The sequence below is a fragment of the Ochotona princeps genome, chromosome 26 (genome assembly GCF_030435755.1).
Source record: "Ochotona princeps isolate mOchPri1 chromosome 26, mOchPri1.hap1, whole genome shotgun sequence".
In the NCBI taxonomy this organism is placed as follows: Eukaryota; Metazoa; Chordata; class Mammalia; order Lagomorpha; family Ochotonidae; genus Ochotona; species Ochotona princeps.
In genome coordinates, this window is record NC_080857.1 from 14,902,686 (window position 1) to 14,923,655 (window position 20,970).

Here is a 20,970-nt window from a genome sequence, read left to right on the forward strand (position 1 = left end):
ATGATATCATTAAACAAGTGAATTCTACCCCATAACTGGAAATAGTGTCATTCCTATCTGATCCAAGGAAAAAATCAATTCACTACTTTATTAAAATTAATTTGGACTCCCTGGATTAAGTAAATTGGCTTTTCATTTCTTTTGTGTTTTGTCTGTTGAAGGAATTATTACTCATTGCTTTCTACTCTAAAGAATTATACTATGGGGATGCCAAAAGGAATCACCTAAATGATATTCTGACGCAGGTAACTGTGCTACTTTAAATGTCCAATTACAGCATATATTGAAACTACTTCTTGGGAGTTGCTGAAGTGCCTGATTCATTCACCTTTTCTTGCAAGGAAGTAGCAAAGAAAGAGATGTATTATCTGAAATGGAAACCAAAATATAACAGCCTCCATGAAGATCAGACCCAAAAATATAGCAGCCAGTTTCCTGGTGGCAAATGTTCTTTCCTTGGCCACCTGTAAAATATATCCATGACTTCAGCTGCTTTTGGTTACCCACACTGTTTTCTGGAGAAAGTCACTTCTCAATTTGATGCAAGCAATCAGTCCTCAATTCATTTATTCTCCAATGGCAGAAATAAAATTCACACATCTCGTTGACATGACCTTTTCTCATTTGCATTTCCCTACTTTATCCCTTCACAAAATTCATTAACAATGAAGTCTTAATGGCAGTTAAACATCTTCATTAAGACACATATTTAAACAACTCCACAAACTAAAAGAAAGCTACATTAATACTCCATCACAACAATTCACAAACTTTGCTTCCAGAAAATGATCATAATTACTATTCAGTCCAAAGCCATTTCAAATTTTGATTGCATTAAGTATCTATCATTGCTCTGAATTGATTTCTTCTATGTTTTCTTTTTTAAAAATACATTTATTTTTATTGGAAAGGTAGATTTGCAGAGACAAAGATAAAAGAAAGAAAGATCATCTGTGTGGTGGTTCACTCCCCAAGTGACTGTAACGGCCAGAGCTGAGCTGATCTGAAGCCAGGAGCTTCTTTCAGGTCTGCCATGCAGGTACAGGGTCCAAAGCTTTAGACCATCCTCTACTGCTTTCCCAGGACACAAACATGGATCTGGATGCACATGGGATCCCGGCTTGTGCAAGGACAGGATTTAGCCAATCGAGTTAGCATGCCCGGCCCTCTTATGCAGTTTTTTCTTCAGATTTCTGCACAACTGATTCAGTTGTCCAAGAGGCCAATATATGACACAAAGCCATGCCATATTTGGATGAAAGAAAGCCCAGAGAATAGAGCGTACTGCCTTGCTGACTTCTCCCCATGGCAATTCAGTTCTGTCCAAATAATTCTAGATTAACGCACCAGCAGAGACATTTCACATTTCCTCATCAAGATTATGCTGACAGCTCACCAGCTGTTTTCATGCTATTTTTTGCCATGATGGCACGGGTAAGCCACAGCACCTTCTCCGTCACTCTGCCAAAAGCAGTGCTGCCTGCTGCTCAGCATTTGAAGTGTTAGCCAACCTGAACTCAACCAGCTTGCCTTTTTCTCACTCACCTTGCACAACAGTGATTTTTTTTCAGTCATCAGTATATGGTCCCTGGAAAAAACTTAAAGAGTAGTAGTGAAAGAGATAGGTGCACAAAAAATTTAATTGGCTTATAGTTGTGGACAAAGTATGTTTTGTTATATAAAGTTTACTATGGATATGCATATTAACATGCTTTACAGATACCTGTATCTTTCCTTAATCATTCCTAATACTTGAGAAGAGTGTCATGAGGTAAGAATGATACGGTTGATGGTTTGAAAACTCTGTGTTTTCAGTTTGTGTTCCCTTTTCTAGCTAGATACCACCCTATCAATTTGCTCACCTATAAAATATTTTCTTTGGACTTTATATGAAGAAATCAAGACATCTGTATGAGATTACGTAGTTACTAGGATAAGAAAACAATCTTGTACCTGAATTTTTATGAATCCTAGTTCATGTTTTAATCAATTTAAAGATAAAGAGTGAAGTAACACAGGCTTTGATTTGCTTATCAGCCTAACAAACATGATTATCTTATTTTCAGACTCAGTACATCTTAGAAGTAAATGACCAGAAAAGAGGAGTGTAGAGGACAGTGTGAGATGACATGAACAGAAAGTGTAAGAGATGACCCCCTTCGGTTGCTTTTTTAAGCCCCTTGCAATTATAATTTTCCTACTTTCTACTTGTTAAGTATTATGGCTAGTTGTGCATTAAGCCTGTGATTTTCAGATAGACTGAAATTATGGCTTTTGCAAAAAAAAATATTTTTTAAAAGGAAAGAAGAGACAAGGTTGAAGGAAGGGTCTGAGAATGGAAGAAAGTATGTTTGTCTTTGAGAATTGAACCTATGAAATACATGAAAATCCTTACATTACAAAAACTTCTTTTAAAAAACTGAAGAACAAAAAAATCATTCTAGATGATATAATACAAAGAAATTTCAAAAAAGTTCTTGAACAAGGTGAATTAAAACTATGAGTTAACTTGCTTAGTCAGGTAGTTCAGTTTCTGGGCTTTCGTTCTTCAGCAATGACAGGAAGAGGGCAGACCATGTCCTCAAATGTCCTTTCCAAACTCATAATGGATGCCACTTGGCTGAGGAGGCTGGGATCCTGGGCTTTCTCTCTGTGCAGTGATGTTCAGAGGACCGTGTGGAGACAACACTTCCCAGTGTGTTCCCCTCAGCAATTCCGGAAACAGGCATGGCATCCCTCGAGAAATATTTGATTCCTAGGTCAAGTGCCACATCTGTGATGTTTCTGCTCTTTGGATATAGAATTTTAAAAAAAACTGAATAGCTTTGCTTTGTAGACTCAAAGCTGTCCTGAAATAAGATGTGATGAAAAGATCATCTCAGAAAATATACTTGTGCTGCCTTCTATCTGCCCTGGGTTAGGACTTGGAAGAACAGGAGCTGGACTTCCCTTTACAGGGACCAATTCATGAGTTCTAACTGACACAAAGCTCATTGCAGCACATGAGAAATAACAATGGCTAGAGCTGGATGCATTGGAAGAGAGAATCCAGGGCCAAATGTTGTAGATCACTGAGTTTCCCTTTGGCCCATGGCACACTGGTGATGATGTGCTTCATGACCATAATGATCATCATGTCAGCATTCTGAAGCAGTGCTGTGATAACTTGCTCCCCTGGGAAATATCTTTACATTCTAATCCTTGCTTGCAATAAATCCCACGCAATTTGGAAACAGGAAATTTACTTTTGAGATCAAAGTAAGAAGAGGTTATTAGGACATAGCCTAATCTAAGACACTTGGTGTTTTCCTAAGATGAAAACACCATGTGGGCAGGCACACAGCATGGAAGCAGATGTTACAGTAGTGATGTACTTGGAAGCCAGGGGACACTGACAATTGAGAACTGACACCAGAAATTGTGAAGAGACAAACCAAGATTCTATCCAGCGTCTTCAGAGGAAGTATGACACTTCCTGATAATGGACTCCACAAATCTAGAATAATACACATCTATTGCTTTGACCTCTGATATCCCGAGGAGAGGTATACATTTGGGGAAGTGCAGCTCCACTCTTGATTCGGGATGACTGCTTAGCCTTACATTTTTTCTTGCCTTCCGTGTCAGTGGATGGGGGCAGGTGTTTTGTTGCCTTTGAATTCTTGTCAAAAAATGCAAAAGTGCTTTTCTTTGTTCTCTTATTCAGTGTTTTCTTCTTTTGTCTAATTTGAATGAATATTCCTGACCTTGGCTTAGACTGGTTTATACATTCGAGGTAAGAAAAGAGCAGAGTTCTTAAAGTCAAATGTTATCAGGAGAGAATAGGAGGTAACACTGTTCACAGGGAAAACAACCATAGATATGTTATTTAACTTCTACAAGCCTCCATTACTTTATCTCTAAAATGGGAACCATTGAGCCAAGTGCATTTGACCATTCTTGCTTTATAGAAACCTGTGTTTTCAGGATGAAAATTTTGCGGACCCAAAAACAGTATATTAAAAATCAGGAAAGACTGCTTTTATCAAAAGAGATCATTGCATTAGGATGCTGGACTCTACCACTGCTTATACCTACAATATCATGAAACCTTACACAGAAGCATGATGGACATATGACTGTTGCTGAAAGAATGTACGACTGTAATATTATAGGGGGAAGTATTATGGGGGAAAAGAGTGGAGGAGGGAAGAGTGAGTGGGGAGAGGGTGGACAAACCCCTGTGGTTATGGAACTGTACCATAAAAAATTCAAAAAACATTTAAAAAGAGATTATGAATTTTAAGGACATCATTTTTACAGGTGTCTAAGACAACCCAAGTGTTGAAGCCTTTTCCATATGGAGCACCTCAGAGGCAACTGAGAAGCTTGTGAATTCTTTTTTTTTCTTTTGAGATTTGTTTTTATTTTTATCTGAAAGTCAGAAATACACAGAGAGGAGAGACAGAGAGGAAGATCTTCCATCCAATGATTTAATCCCCAAGTGGCCGCAATGGCTGCAGCTGTGCCAATTCAAAGTCAGGAGCCAGGAATCTCTTCCAAGTCTCCCACGCAGGTGCAGAGTCCCAAGGTTTTGGGCCATCCTCAACTGCTTTCCCAGGCCACAAGCCCAGAGCTGGATGGGAAGTGGAGCTGCCAGAAATAGAACTGGCATCCATGTGGGATCCCAATGCATTCAAGGCAGGGACTTTAGCCGCTAGGCTACCATGCCAGGTCTGCTTGTGGATTCTGATAAATCGAAATCTACCCATCTCTTTTTCTATCTCTGTATCATCTCTGTCTTGACCTTGATCTCAATCTTGACCTCTTTGCCCTGCCTTAGAAATCTGGAGATCTAAATCTTAGTTGGATCATTACTTTTTAACACTAATATGGGGATTACATAATTTAATAGATGTAAAATTATTAATATCTTGATTAGAACAGACATAAGTGAATAAATATATTATTTTTATTACTGTTATTTAATAATGGCCTGAGGAAAAGATAGCAAAACAATTTTTTCTTTTCTTTCTATTGTAAACTGGGAATTTGTGGATAATGGGTAAGATGGCCAGTGAAGAGCCATGCAGCGCAGGAGGCAGACTCTGTTTCCTTCCTGGTTTCACCCCTCCTTTCTGCAATGGCAGCTCTGGCCTTCTTGGGTCCACCTACAGAGCTATCTTCCTCTGTCCAAAACTGCCTTTCCCCAGATCTGGTATGATCTTCTTTCTGGTTTCAGGTGAGATGTTATCTACTCCCAGAGTCTTCCTCCAGTCACATGACACAAAGTCCCTCCTGCTTTTGTCCCAGGTCCTACCATTTTAGCACTTATCATTACACAGAGCTGATTCTTTTCTGGGAAAAAGCCATCATGGTACAAAAAACTTCTCCCGCTGCAATCTGGAGCAAGGAGACTGAATGACCATTCAAGTTGCACCCAACGAGCTACTCTCTTCCACAGATCAAAACACATTTACTTAATGATGTACGAGGGGCAACAATGGAATGTTGTACAAGAACAGATAACTTTGAACACAAATTTTAATCCATGAGCAAAAGAATGAAGGCAGAGAGATGGGGATTCAATGAAATAGGTTCATTGTCTGAAACAGTTTCTAAATGCATACTTGTTTTTCAAGAGATAAAAAGACAAAGAGAAACAGGCCAAGATGGCCTGAGCTGAGCTAGACCTGGCCAAAGGTAGGAATTCAATCCATGTCTTTCACATGTGTAGCAGAAGTCTGAGTACCTGAACCTGCTGCCTTTGAGTGTATGCATCAGCAGAAACTTGGAATTGAAATCAGAGTGGCGACACATCCCGGCTCCCTGATCTGGGTTGCAAGTGCCCTGTAGTATACCAAATTCTTGCCTCTAAATTCCTTGTTTATGGAAAGACGTTTTCCTATAAAAAGACTTGGGAGCCAGGAAAGCATCAGCAGAGAGCACATAAAATAAGACAGGTGAGCATGAATTTCCACTCAGTCAGATGCGCAGCTTCCTTTATTCCTATCAGGCTAAGATGCTTATCAATGGTTGGGAGTAGACAAAATGCAACACGTTATGCTGTGTGTAGTTTGAATGTGAATAAATATCTTTCAGACCTCAACTAACTCAGGTCCCAAACTGAAGAAACCTTTAAGTTGAACCAGGACCGGAAAGACGAACACAATTCTACCATCCAGTGTGAGAAACACTAGCCAGCAACATTCCCTTTATAAAACACTTTCTGAACCAGGCATTTCTTGCTCTCCATGAGTCATGGGCTACCAACTCTTTCAGTTTTCTTTCCACTAGTTATTCTTATGCTAAGGTTGGAGACAGTGGTGGGAAGAGTTGCAGAATATTTATCTTCAAGATTTTGTGGTGTCTGCCTTTCTGTTAGAAACCAGAACATTCAGTGGATGGCACCATTTCTCAAATTACTATCCCAGGGAGCAAATTATGCCCTTATGGAAGGCAAGTTCATCTTTTTCCTAAACAGCCAGGTCTCTAGCCAGGAGATAATATCTTATTTCATATTATGTTCTGACACTGTTACAAAGTTTCTACAGACAGTAAATTCATAGGTTAAATACCAGATATGTTGACAAAAATCTCTTTTTACCCTTTAAAGTTATGTTCACTTCATCAGCCATCTCCTTGCTTTTTAATGAGTCTCTGTTTAGATTTTGCTGCTACTATCATCAAAGTTCTTCATCAAATATCAGGGGAAAGGTCTTCAGTCTTGCAGGTTGTATGCACACATTACATACACCTTTGCTATGGCTTTGTGTATGAAAAAGCCAACTCATGCTGTGTTCTTCCTTTTCCAGCTCCCCCTGTTTAGATCACTGGAAATCATCTTCTGCACTCCCTCACCCTGTTTGTCTCCTGCCAGCAGCTCCCATACAACGTCTGTCTCCCTCCCGGAACCAGAAACTGCAGTCTCCACATAGTTCCTGCCTTTAATTAAATTCTGGTCCCCAACCACCCCTGCCAAGATTCGGAGATACTCTGAAAGGTTCAACATTAATTAACTAGGGCTCTGCAAACTCTCCAAGCTGGAATACTGGGAGAAAGAGAGTGGTAAAATTGCAAGATATGGGAGTTCCTAATCGTTTTCTGGTCACACACTTATCATGATCTAGCAAAGTCAGTCAGGTAAAGGCAAATGAGTGTAAAAAAATGACCCTACACACCTGTCTGGAGTTGTATTTATTATTTAAAAACTCAACTCCCTGCTTCTTCTACTTATTCATTTGAGGATCGAATATGAATTCCCCCTTTCCACCTGTTTCTGTAACCTAAATGAAGCAGAAGACAGGAGAATGATACCAAAACAAATAGAACCTTAAACATCAGTTTGATCATTTCAAAAAGTTATCTGGAGAAACTTCTCTGTGAGTAATTTGCTAAAACTCCGTCACCATTAAATGCTCTGGATTTCTAGAACTTTTCATAAATTGCAAAGTTAAAAGGCTGTATTGATGCATCACAGAACAAATGCACAATGGGGGTAAGACAAAACAGATTTGACTAGTGGCTCTGTAAGGCAGACAAGAACATAGTAGTTATAAAGATCAAAAAACATCTGATGAGAGAATTTCTTCAGTCACCCTAAAAAAAGGTTTGTCTTTCAAAATTTTGAGATATATTCATTTATTCTTTTGAAAGGCAGACAACACAAATGAGGAGAAAGGGAAGATTATGTTGACAAAGGGAAAGAGAGATTTCCATCTGCTGGTTCACTACTCAAATGCTTGCAATAGCCCTAAATGCTTGCATGAGCCCCAAATGTCTAAAACAGCCATGGCTGGAGCAGGACAAAGTCAGGAACCTTTGGCCAGATCCAAGCCTCTGACCCAGTGGCAGGAACCAAATATTTATCCCATCATCTGCTGCCTCTCAGGGTGTATTTGCAGGTCACCAGATGGGAAATGTAGCTTGGACTTGAACCCATACGCTCTAAGATGGGATGTGGATTTTCTAAGCAGTGACTGAACCAGTCGTCTGACTGTAATATTTAGATCCTTTGTTACCTTGTTGGATGCTTCAAATAGCTATCGATGTAGAGAAAGATGCATCTTAGAGTTATGAGAGAAGGTCATGAGTGAAGGGACTTTAGAAATTACTCAGTATGCCAAAATCCTTGTGTACAATCAATTGGTGTCAAAACCAAGGAGTGAGTTTGACACTTCTCACCAACTATCAGTGGCTAAACTGGAATGAGCCCAAAGTACCTGTGTTGCAATGTGTGGCTTCTAGAACTCATTCAGAGTGGAAGGTCACAGTGCATCTCACAATGTATGCTCCAGACTGAACTGAAAGCTGTCATGGATGGCTTGAAGTGGCATGTTCTGTGCCTCCAAGACATCTGGCTCTTCAGAAGAAGAGTGATTTTCTTGTCCTAAAAATACTTTTTATTTATGTATTTATTTATTTGAAAGGCAAGTTACAGAGAGGCAAGGAGAGACCAAGAGACTGAGACAGAGACAGAGGGAGAGCTCCTCCACCCACTGGTGAAGACAGATGAGAACTTGGTGCTTCCCAAGCTCAAGGCACATCTGAGGAAGGCATTTATTCATTCACCCTGAAAAGTGAGTTTATTGCTATTTTGAATTTTTTTCAACATTTCGAATGATGGGAAACTCATTCTCCTGTAAAGAGATTATCTAATATCTAACTAAATTTTGGAAGTGCTATTAATTGCACCTATATCAGCTACCTAAGGCCTCAATGAAAAGTTTCCTTTGCATTTTTTTCCTGGGACTGAGCATATACTCTTTGACAAGCAGTTTTTTTTTTTTTTTTTTTTTTTTTTTTTTTTTTTGTTCTCAGGTGAATGTTACAGATATTTGACTTAACTCTTGCTTGTGTGTCTGAACCCAGGAAGGTGCTGACATTCTGCATAAGAAGACTTAGCTCCATCAAAGCCTTGAGCTTCTCAAAAGGCTGGAGAAAGCATTTCCCTTCCTGTCTTTCAGGGTCACTCTTCACCTGTATAAGTTACGTTTGGCCTATGGAGGACAAGGACTGGGTCACAGCGCCACACTTCTCAAACCCCCTTATAAAACCACTCAGAAGAGTGTTGAACTTGCTTCAACAAGGCCATCACTTAAACACACAGATACATCAAAGACCAACGGACAGAGAAATGAAAGAATATTAGAGTGAAAGCAAATACTTCTAAAAAGATCACAGGAACTGAACGACAAAAAACACAGGTCTTAACCTACACCCAGCAAAACTGCTCTTACTCAGACCTTGAAAGAGTTGAAAATGTCTGTTTCACAAATGAAACTTCTAACACAGAGTAGGGAGCTAGAAGAAAGCCATGGAAATTTTCTTCAAAAATTTTGATTGACAATATAGGACTAAGATATTACAGCTTCCCCCAAACCTAACACTGATGATTGCTTTTTTTTTTTCTAAGATTTACTTATTTTCATTGGAAAGGCAAATTTGTAAAGAGGAGAGACAGAGAGAAAGATCTTTCATCTAATGATTTACTCCCCAAATCATCGCAAATGTGAGAGCTGAGCCAGAAGCTTCTTTCAGGTCACCCATATGGGTGCAGAGTCCCAAGGCCTTGGGCTATTCTCTGATGCCCTACCACGCCCTAAGTAGGGAGCTAGATGGGAAGAGGAGCAGCCAGGACACGAACTCGTGCACATATGGGATGCCAACACTTGGAGGTAAAGGATTACCCAGGTGAGCCACCACCCCAGTCACAACACTTATTATTTCTTAAAACCTCTAAACTATCCTTTTAGAAAAAAATAGAAACAAAATTCTATTTTAAGTACTTTAATTTCAAACAAATCACGCTTTTTCACTATTTATATAAGTTCATCTATTAAAAATAAACATGCTTTCCCCTTTTAAACTTCTTTGAATTTCTAATAGCATAAAAAATAACAGAAAATTCACTTCATCAGATTTCCTAAGCCCAGAAAATAATTTTAAATATTAATAAAACTGTACGTACGCAGACGCTATTTACACTAGAAAATTTTCACATCACATACTATCAAACACGCAGATAACATCATGCTCAGAAGCCATCTGCGGAGCACCTGCTACATCCCATCACACACACACGTACATATTTACACACAGAGCACCTCATTGGGTCTTCCATTGAGCAGGTACGCTGGTGTCATGCAATCCGGAATCCTTCGGCAATTAAAATTTCATGGAGTTAAATAACCATGCTCAGCATCACAGAGACTAGTACAAGGTAAAATATGATGTGACCTTGTGCTCTCTGATATTCATTGAAAGAAATGCATTATTTTAAACTGACACAGAAATGAAAGAATGAACATGCATTGGTTATGTAGTGACTGCTGATGAGAGCCCTGAAATGCATGAAGTGATAATCATGGGTAATGGCATTTTTCAACCAGCTCTACCTCCAGAGGTGGATCCCTTACAGAGGTCTAGTCCTATCTCCCATTTTCAGTAGAGCTGGAATGTTCTAGAACAGATACCAAAGACTGAAACCAAGAGAAGGAAAAGATAAACAGCTTGACAAGGAGGCGAACCAACAGGCAACAACAGTAGAGATGCCCAAGGTGGGCTTTACGGCACATCTCCGTTACTCCGCTTCCAAGGCTATTGGTATCTGATTGGGGATAAGATGCTTTGGTGGCAGAATACAGTAGTTTAAGATGTGTTTCTGCATTTGCCATGTCATTTTTAACTTTTATGGAGTCCTATGTTTCTACCAAAACCCAAACTGATCAAAACAGGGCTATGGAAAATAATGAAGTTCCATTGTGAAAGCTTAAACAATTACTTAAGGAGACGTATTACTATCAATATTGACATAGTTCTTACTATGCCGATTTCTCCTCCAAGCACTTTGTTAGATCACCTATAAAATCTAGGTGGTCAGATGACTGATTAGCCCAACTTACTAATTTGTGCTTCTATCACTTTGCATCCGTTCTCAATTTTGCTTTCAAACTAGCAAAATATAAAATAATAATAATCCTTAAATGCGATGTGTCTAGAAATATTGTTCTAACTCAAACAGTTGGAAACCTTGGAAGGAAGGAATATTATCAGGGTAATGACACTAAAAGATGGGAGGTGAAAACCATCCATGAAAGGCATTAACTTTCAAAGCCATGGTAATACAAAAAGAAATGAAACTAGGTGAAGAAAAACTTCTGTCACGAATAAGCAAAGGATCAGTAAGAGGAAATGATATATTTGAAGTCTGTTCAATACTGCAAATTTTGCGCTTGGCTTGTCTATAGAACAAAACACTGTGCATGAGCTAAAAATCTGAGAAAATGAGTTTCCAAGTTAGAGATGCTCCATATTTCAATGTATTTCATCGAGAATGAGAAGAAAATTCAAAACTATCCTGATTATTAGAAAACTGAGCCTGTGGTTATTTTAATCATTAAAAAAGGAAAATGAATATAATTTGGCATGAGCCAATGAAAGAAGGGGTATCTCATGGCCCAGAGGGCAGGACCAGATGCTGAAGAGGAGGAGGAAAAAAGATTCATCCTGCACTGCCAATCTAGTTCTGTCATCTGCAGTACTGACAGATCATTTTAAATAATACTCTCTAAGGGAAATTATTTTTCTTTCTGAGGACTTTTCTTTTACAAATTACAGACTTGAGATGATTATTTAATCGTTCATACATTTATTCATTAACTACGAAACTAGAAAAATGGAGAGCACTATGCCGTATTACAGAGACATGAAAATAAACTGCAATCCAAATTTTCCTCTACAAAAGCTTACAAAGTACTTAAGCACAAATGCAAACCATTATGTAATGAAAACAACTATCTACTTCATACCTATGCAGGCCATGCCATTTCAATCCAATTTTCTACATGAAATTCATTTAATCCTTACAAAAGGCTTGTGAGATAGGTATTATTATCATCCCCGTTTTCCAGATAAAGAAAGCATGCATCATTTACCAGCCCAAATACTTGGCACTGGAAGGGGGCAAACTCTGAATTCTTAACCACATTACTCTGGTATAACACAATGTCAACAGAAATTGTATCTGTAAGACTGTCTTCATGGGGCAGGTGTGGGAAAGGCAGTATGATCCATCAGGGTGAACTACTTAGGAGATTCAAGGGTAACCTGCCACAAACATAGTACTTTATTACATATATATCTATCGTTTTGGGGACATTTTATAGCATGAAATTCAGGAAATCCTTATACACAATGAAGACAATGTAAAATTCCTGCAAACACTACGAACAGTAAAAAAAAAAGTTTTTCAAATAATTGAAATTAAATTTCCCATATGATCTAGCAATTCTTCTTCTGTATTTAAAGCCGGGGGGGGGGGACTTTTTAAAAAGCCACTGCTTTACAGAGACAGCTGCACTCCCATGTTCTGTGCACCATTTTTATAATCTCTAGGATATGGAAACAACCCACTGATATATTAAAAACTGAGCACATAAACAAGTGCTGCTGTATATGCACAATAGAACATTATTCAACCTCAGAAAAGGAGACCCTATCATTTGCCACAACATGGGTGAAACTGGAGGGCATTATGCCAAAGGAAGTAAACCAGTCTTAAAAAACTAATGCAGTTTATGATTTCATTCATACGTGGAATACAAGGAAAAAAATGAACACATAGAAATAATGAGTAGAAAGGTTGCCACCAGGGATGGGGAAAGACAAGGGGGAAATCAAGAGATACACAATTGCTATTAAATAGGATGAATGCCTTCAGTTCTCATATAATCTAGTTTATCTTACATTATTCATATTATATATCAGAAATTTGCCAGGAGTGGATTTTAGGCGCTCTTCCAATACACTTACATGCATTAGTAACTATGTGAGGTGAAGACAGAAGGTTTTCTGGACTACAGAAACCACTTCATTCTGTATATTTCTATCAAAACATGCTGCGCACCTTAAATCCGTAACATAAAAACCTGATAACTTAACATGACACATTATGAAATTCTCTTTCACCCTTTGAAAATGTACACACTGAAACGCTGGAAACAGAACTCCCCTGTTACTCTTACAAAGTAGGCTGTGCATCTATTTGTTATTAATTCCTATCAAATTTCATTTTATTTGAAATAGACACTAAGAGAGCGATAGACACAGATCTGGTGCACTCCCCAGAAGCCCTCAGGAGCCAAGACTGGACTAGAGAAAAGCTGGGATTCTGGAACTTAGTTCATTTTTCCCATGTGTATGGGAGAGACACAGTACTTGATCCAAATCTGTGGCCTTTCAGAAGATGCCTTAGAAGGGAGCAGATCAGAAGCAGATTAACAGGAATCTGAACCACGCAGTCCACTATGGGATATAGGCATCCCAAGCAATCTTAACCACTGTGCTCAATGCCCGTTCCAAGTCACATTTTTAGGAAACAAAAATTTGATTTACTTGAAAGAGCTACATAAAGACAGATCAATCTTTCATTCTTTGCTTCAGTCCCCAGTGGCTGCCACATCTGGTCTCTATCAGGTCTTGGCAGGAGTCAGGAGCTTTTTCTGGATAACCAACATGGGTGCAGAGCACCAAGGATTTGACCCATTCTTTGTTCCTTTCCCAGACACATTAATAGGGAGTTGGATCTGCAGTCAGCTCTTGAAATGGTACCTAAATTGGATGTCTGCATTATAACTGGAGACTTAACCTGTTACAAAGCCAACCCCACCTCAAGTTGCATATCTGTAATTATTTCCTGTGTTGGGGACAATAATGTGGCTCATTGGTAGCCTATTGAATTTTTAATCATTATTGGGTATCATCTGTTCTGTACCCAATGGACAAAGCAATTATTGTTCATGATTCATGGAGTTAATGAAAGACAATCTTTTGCTAGTAAGTGAACAGTAGTTATGATAGGAGATTGGGTGAAAACATTCACAGATGAGAGATAGTGTCTACTAAGAGGATGGAGAACAGACACAGCATGTGGAGATCAGCAATTCAGAACAGAACATTCCAGATGAACACTGGAGGACAAACTGGCATCCTTTTAGAAGGAATGCTGATATTTTACAGGGTTACATTTGTGCACATTATTTTGATTACCATGGTAACTTAACTGCAGAATTTAATTCAGGCCAAGTATCATCTCATTCTTATTCTCAATTATACATAGTCACAAAACGGGAAGACCCTATTCCAACATGTCTCATTTTCTCTCTGAGTAGGACAGATTAACAAAGTCTCCACAGCTGCCATGTTTGAAACTGAGCTGATGTGCGGAGTGTAATGGGATTATAAAAACAGAAAATAAACCAGATAATTGACTAAATAAAAACGGACTAATGGAATTTCCATCCAAAATTTGTTCCTGGAGAATGTAGGGTAAGAAAAACTGTGGCAAAGGAGGGTAAACATGTGGCCATAAGCTGCTATTTTCATTTGCTCAAAACTGCGTCTGAAGTTGTAAAATGCATTTGCACAAGATGAGGATGGTGGAACTCACCTCGGAAGAAATGGGTGCTTTTTGACTCTACCAGATGTGACAGGGACAAAAGGCATAAACAGTTCTGCAGACCACAGAATAGAGGTTGAGAAAGATCATCCAGAAATTTGACTTACACTTTATAACATAATACTTTCCAATATCACTGAAAATGATTTAATTTCTCTCAAATATTCAAAAGTCTTATTTCACCATCTTAATATTCTTATAAAATGAATTGGATAATACATATTCAACAACGAGTTAATCAGCTAAATATCATTTATTAAGCCCTTACTAGGTCTCAAATAGGACACTACTTACTTTATACTTCTGTTTCCTCAATCATTTCACCTCCAAGCAACTCTGTATCCATAGATACAAGTAATCACATCCTATGAACATGAGGATTGGAGCTTAGGGAGGTTAAACATGTCTGAAATCACACAATTAACAACAACAGGTTTTCTATGAACCATGTGCAAATCTTGAGGCCACAGAAGCTTTTACTTCTAAGAACTCTTTGGAATTATTTGCTTTTGAGTCTGAAAGAACTTTACATTATGTGAACAGTTACTGAGACCTCTGGTATGTATAGAGCAGAGATTTGGTACAAATACATTTGACAAATGTCTCAGATGCGAGAAGCAATACCAGCTATTTATGGTTTGCTAAATCATAAGATTTTTTTTTCATAATGTCCTGACATCACCAAGCAGCACACGGGGACAACATAGGAATGTGGTCACATGCTCAACCCTCATGAAGCAGTCTAGCCTAGGGCTTTTGAGCATGAACAGAACTCTAAGAAAATTACCGATATGTAGCAGGTTTGGAATGGAGCCTTCATATTTTTAAACAAATATTGAAATGATGTTCATGCTACCAGTGATAGTTTCCTACTTTGAGTAGAATAGTTAACACACACACACACACATTCTGCCAATCCTGAAACAATCTATTACTTGAACTTGAAGCACAAATAGGACAAATGAGAAAGTACTGGGTTTGACCAAATTCTGTTTTTGCCATGCTATACAGAATTTGGTTTCTGGGTCTGGCACAATGGTTCAGTGGTTAAATCCTCACTTTGCACATGTCAGGATCCCATGTGGGTGACATTAGTTTACCGGCTGCATCATCTCCCATCCAGTCCTCTGCTTCTACCCTGGGAAAGCAGTAGAGGACAACCCAAAGCCTTGGGACTATGCACTGTGTGGGAGACCAGAAAGAAGCTTCTGGTTTCAGATTGACTCAGCTCTGGGCACTGAGGCCACTTGGGGAGTAACCAGTGGATGGAAGATCTTTCTCTCTCCTTCACTTTATAAATCTGCCTTTCCAATAAAATCAAATACATTTAAACAAAAATTGTTTTCCTACTTTGTAAAGGGAATAAGTATCAGCTGTTGTTCAATGTACTGAAAATGTTCAAAGACATTCTGATGTGTTTACATAAGAAAAGCTAAACAAGTGTTCTGTTAGCAGGGGAAGATGTATGACGAAATCTTGGATGGGTTCTTTCTAGAATCTGCCCCTCACGTTTAGCTGGGGGAAATGACAATTACACAGGTGTGATTCCTGTAGCAAATTTAGCTAGTCTAAGAGCAAACATACAGTATGTACATCTCACTGCATCATTTGTGTCTGGAAAAGGACTCACAAAGTTCCCACTTTCTCTCCTAGTATCTTTTGAACCATGTATGCATCTTTCTGAGAGAATCAACAACACACAACAGAATATATGTGTTGAAAATTTATATTGATACTGGTCTCTTCAAAATTTAGGATCTTACCATATTCAGACTTGAAAAAAGGAAAGTACCAATGATATCTGGGTCTTAGTAGTTCTAGCACTTAAAAAAAAGTTGAGGTTTTACTCTAAATTCTCTTGTGCCAGGACTTATGCTAAATGCTTAATAGTTACCATTTAATTTAATCCATAAAACTATCTCATCATATTCACTTACATAGAAAAGGAAATCGATCCTAATGCTATTACTTCATAGATTTTTCTGTCAGACTTTGGTAACTTTGATCCTGTTCTTCTTCCATGAAATACTCTTTCCCTGTGGGTGCCATTGTCCTGGTCTTTTCTTTAGTACTACTTTCCCCATTTTCTTGTCCTTTTTCTGGAGAAAGGATTGGGAAACATCATACATGAGGAGCAAAGAACTCCTAATAGAGTTGACTAAAAGCATTTTTCACAATAATGCATGATAACGCAGCTCTCTTTAGTTGACATAAGGGAAAAAAAAATCCTCAAATTATGAACACAAAGCAAATCAGCTGACATAGAGGAGCCCCAATCAGACTCACAGTTGACTCTTAGAGGCATCTCCACAGGTCAGAAGAGAATGGAGTGACATATTCTACATTCTAAAAAGGAAAAATTTTCAGCCCAGAAAAATACAGCCACTCCGCTACTGTGCTGGGCCCGATAAAATCACACTTCTAAAGGAGTATGTGTTTTTGGGGCAGGAGTTACCACCCCTGGTGCTGAATGGCCTGTATATTGGAAGCCACCAGTCTTATGAATTGCCAAGGATTTCCAGGGGCAGACAGAAATATCTAGAAGTCATGACTCCCTGCTAGGATATGACATGCCTTGCCTTCTGTCATGTTACATATGGGACAGCTGAGAGGACAAGAAAGTTGCTGATTATAGTAGAGTGATTCCTGTGACTTAGAACGTACTAACTTTTATATAAATGATTTTAGAAAACAAATTGATGGTAAGCATTGTGGCTTAGCAGGCTACACCAAATGCTTGTAATACCTGCATCCAATATCACAGAACTGGGTTGAGGCTTGGCTGCTCCTCTGATAAGCCAGTTTCCTAACACTCTGAGGTAGGCAGGAGAAGATGGCCAATGCGGGAGACCACTCAAACAGGAAACCAGACCAGAGTTTCAGGCTCTTGCATTCAGCACATTCCAGATCTGGCTTTTTCAGTCTCTTGGAAAGTGAATCAATAGATAGAAGATCCTTCTCTCTCTTTCTCTCTCCATCACTCTATTCCTCTCTTCCTTCTCTCTTTCTCTGTCACTCTGCATTTTAAATAACTGTCTTTAAAAAATACTTACAAATATGTCATGCACACTGATTTCTGAATCTCATGCTCTATTCTGTCGCCTTCTTTATTTATATTTCCTTCACAGACATGTTTCAAGCATTTTTACTAAGACCAAAAGACATACATTTTATTGTAATAAAATACACACACACTTCACAAATACATTCAACAGCAAATGATCATGTGTATTTAATCGTACAGTATAAAACATCCATACATAACTTAAAAATAAACATGTTGTGAAGAATATTCATACTTATGTCAAATTAAATTAACCAAACAGGATTTCTGAGGTGGCCCATGGTATCCTATGTGTCTGGAGCACAGCACCTCTGCTCTGATTCCCTTCTCTTTGTGTCATCTGTGAGAACCCCATGAAGAAGTATCCCTACTGGTCTTTTCTTGCGTAGTAAAACATGCCCTGCATAGTGTCACACGCACCCACAAGGCTATGATTACACATTCATGCATGTTTTTACCTACTTCAAGAAGTTCCTTGATATACAGGACTATGTTATACGTCTTGGTATCCATACTAATCAGAATATCATGTCAAATGTGGTAAATATTTAATAAATGCCTACTGAGAATTCATAAATCAGAAATATTAACAGAATCAAAGGTCAGACAAACCTAGGAAAAGTTAAAAGCTCATGAGAGAAACATATCTTTGGCAAAATTAAGTTCATACAAAGATGTATTAGTGAGAAGTATAACTGCAACCCCGTAATATCATGCATTCTAATGAAAATGAGTCTGGTTTTTGCCACTGTCTGTATAATCCTCTGCTCAGACAATGCCAGAAGCTGCTAGTGATCAATAGTTAGATAAATAACAAAGGTTTATATAATAAGAACTGTTACATGAATACAGCATATTTAGAATATCACCTGAGGGCTTTAACTTCACAGTTACTCTTACCTAGCTTGCTTAGCCATTAAACTCATCTTTATTGCTAATTTTTTAAAAAGAAGGAATCAGGAATTTCATCTGGGGTGCGTGTGTGTGTGTGCGTGTGTGTGTGTCTGGCCTCCACAGTAATTGAGCATCCACTGGGAGGAAGAAGGGGAAAGATTGAAGAGGTAGAACTGCAACATACTCTATCATGAAGATTTATCCGGAGGTAACAAAAAAGACATTTGTTAATTTCCCTCCTGAGTGAGTTTTGGAGGCTTTCCAATGCTCAAACAAAAAGAGCCTCATTAGTTAATTCCAGTGCAAATGACTGCTGCAAAGCTGCAGCCTGAAATTCAGGACCCAGCTACTGTAGAGCTCAGAGTCCCTCTCTCGGCCTGGCGTGCTTAACCAACAAGCGCTGGATAGTACGCATCCTCCCTCATGCTTGATGACCCATCCCTTTGAATACCAAATGGCCATTTGTCTCCTGTTTCCTATGGCAGAAAATAATACAAAATCATAAATGGAAGCTTGGGTACTCAAATGGGTAACTCCTCTACGATACTGTCCACTAATGCTATGCAAGGACTACAGATCTGAATAGAACCAAGTAAGCTAAAGGCAGGATCCTATCCAGCAACAAGACTTTCTCTACTCACATGTGGGATACCTCCTGAGAGAAGTATCACCATAATAGGGTTTCTAATGGAAGTGCTATGGGAAATAACTTTAAAAGAGTTCACATAACTCAGCCTCAGGTGCTATGCTGCAGGAGGAGCCCCTGGATGATATAAAGGCTAGTGATAAGATGCCTGAAAGAGAACAAGGGCCTGAATCCAGGCATAGCTGCCAGTCATGCTCTAATACACGCCTCAGCATTTCAGAACAATGAACAGGTTGCATACCACCGGTAGGAAAAAACCTGACTACGTAATTTCACACTGACTTTAAATCTCTTGATGTTTTTAACTGGTACGAAGAAAAACTAAAAGCCTCATTCCTGAGATAGAAAAGCAATAGTAGATATTTTTTTTCCCTTTTCGAAATTGTGTGTTGTTAGATTTATACTGCATTTTCATTTTATTTGGAAGCATCCCTTGAATTAACTCTGGATGGTATGAGAAAAGTAGGAAAAAAATTAAATAGAGAATAAAGCTATTCTGTTTTCCTTCTTGAATGTTCACTCGCTCTACTGCAACAGATCATTACCTCTAAGAACGGAGATGCCTCACGCTATATAGTAAATGCTAAAACTTCACTTTCCCTTGGCTTTACCAAAGTTTCATTAACTGGAGAAATTCTCAACTATCACGAAATTATGGATTTATTACTTTTTTTTCAAAAATTTACAGATGACCTTCTGAAGGCCATTTATGGGTTGATGAGGATGACTTGGGTCCTGCCAAGAAGCAACAACTATAAAAAGAATGACAAAAATAAAGTCTGATTATAATGATTACTAGAAGATACACATAAGCCATCATCAGTTAATGACTGCAGGAAAGAGAATAGCACTCTGCTGAAGAAAAGATAAATGAAAAATGCATAAGATAATCCACAGCAAGTCAGAAACCTTGTCCAAGTAGAGGCATGGAAACAGGAAAGAACTGCTCACAAGGCAGAAAGATACGTGCACAATAAGACAAACATGGCTCCTGTTTGGAACTCCGAGGCGTGTGAAGTAGGAATCAGGGTTCAAAAGTTGGCCTGCTGTTGAACATCACATAAAGATGCTGAGTGTCCCAGATAATTGCTTTGTCTTTCCCTTTGGCTAACAAGTTTGATGATCTTTAAACAAATGATGAGAGTTTTCATTCTGTTTTAAAGTCACTAACTCTAGGGATATTTTAAATTATAAGCAAAAAGCAAGGCACGCTAAGAGTCAGATCCGAAGCCATTGAAAAAGCCCGTTCCAGGAAAGGAGAGTCCACAGGAGGACTGGGTCTTGTGTAGTGTCCTGGATACTGGGTCATTCAGACTTGACTATTGGTTGGTTTTGAAGTTAAGAGATTTTGATTTTCCAAAAGACTTCGCCTCCACATAAAGGAGATAAGAAGTAAATGGAATCAAGAAGGAAGATAGGGTAAGCTTGGAGGAAGACAGAGAAAGACAAAGGAGAATTCGTGATCCACAAGATAACATCATCAAGGTAATTCCATCAGAGAAAACTGTCACGCAATGAACTCACACAGCGGAGAGTATGACTGGAGGCCGAATAGATAAGATCATCCAGGGATAATTATTAATATTATTTTTAAAGAAAGTGACATAAAATGGACTACTTGATTTTAAGCTATCTTCTAGCTCCTAAGAAACACTGGGTAAATAATTTCTTTAATGTATTTAAACAATATAATTTTGTCTTTTACTATCCCCCAGCTTGCTAAGTCTGCATCTTACAGAAACAACTATGAAACTCCTCCAAATACTGGCCAAATACCGACAATGCATTTCCTCCACGACTAGGAACAGGATCAGGACAGAGGTCAGAAGAAGTGAGATCACCGACCAGAAGGGTAAGATCATTTTAAGAAAAAAAGATGAAACAACACAATGCATACGATTCAACTAGCTACTGAGAACAAGGAGTTGG

General features: G+C 38.6%; 1 protein-coding gene across 6 annotated transcripts in view; it reads right to left on the bottom strand.

Annotated features, from left to right (window-relative positions):
* The window catches only part of NRXN3 (neurexin 3), a 1,344,948-nt gene that overhangs the window by 186,123 nt on the left and 1,137,855 nt on the right, over positions 1 to 20,970 (bottom strand). The window lies entirely within an intron of this gene.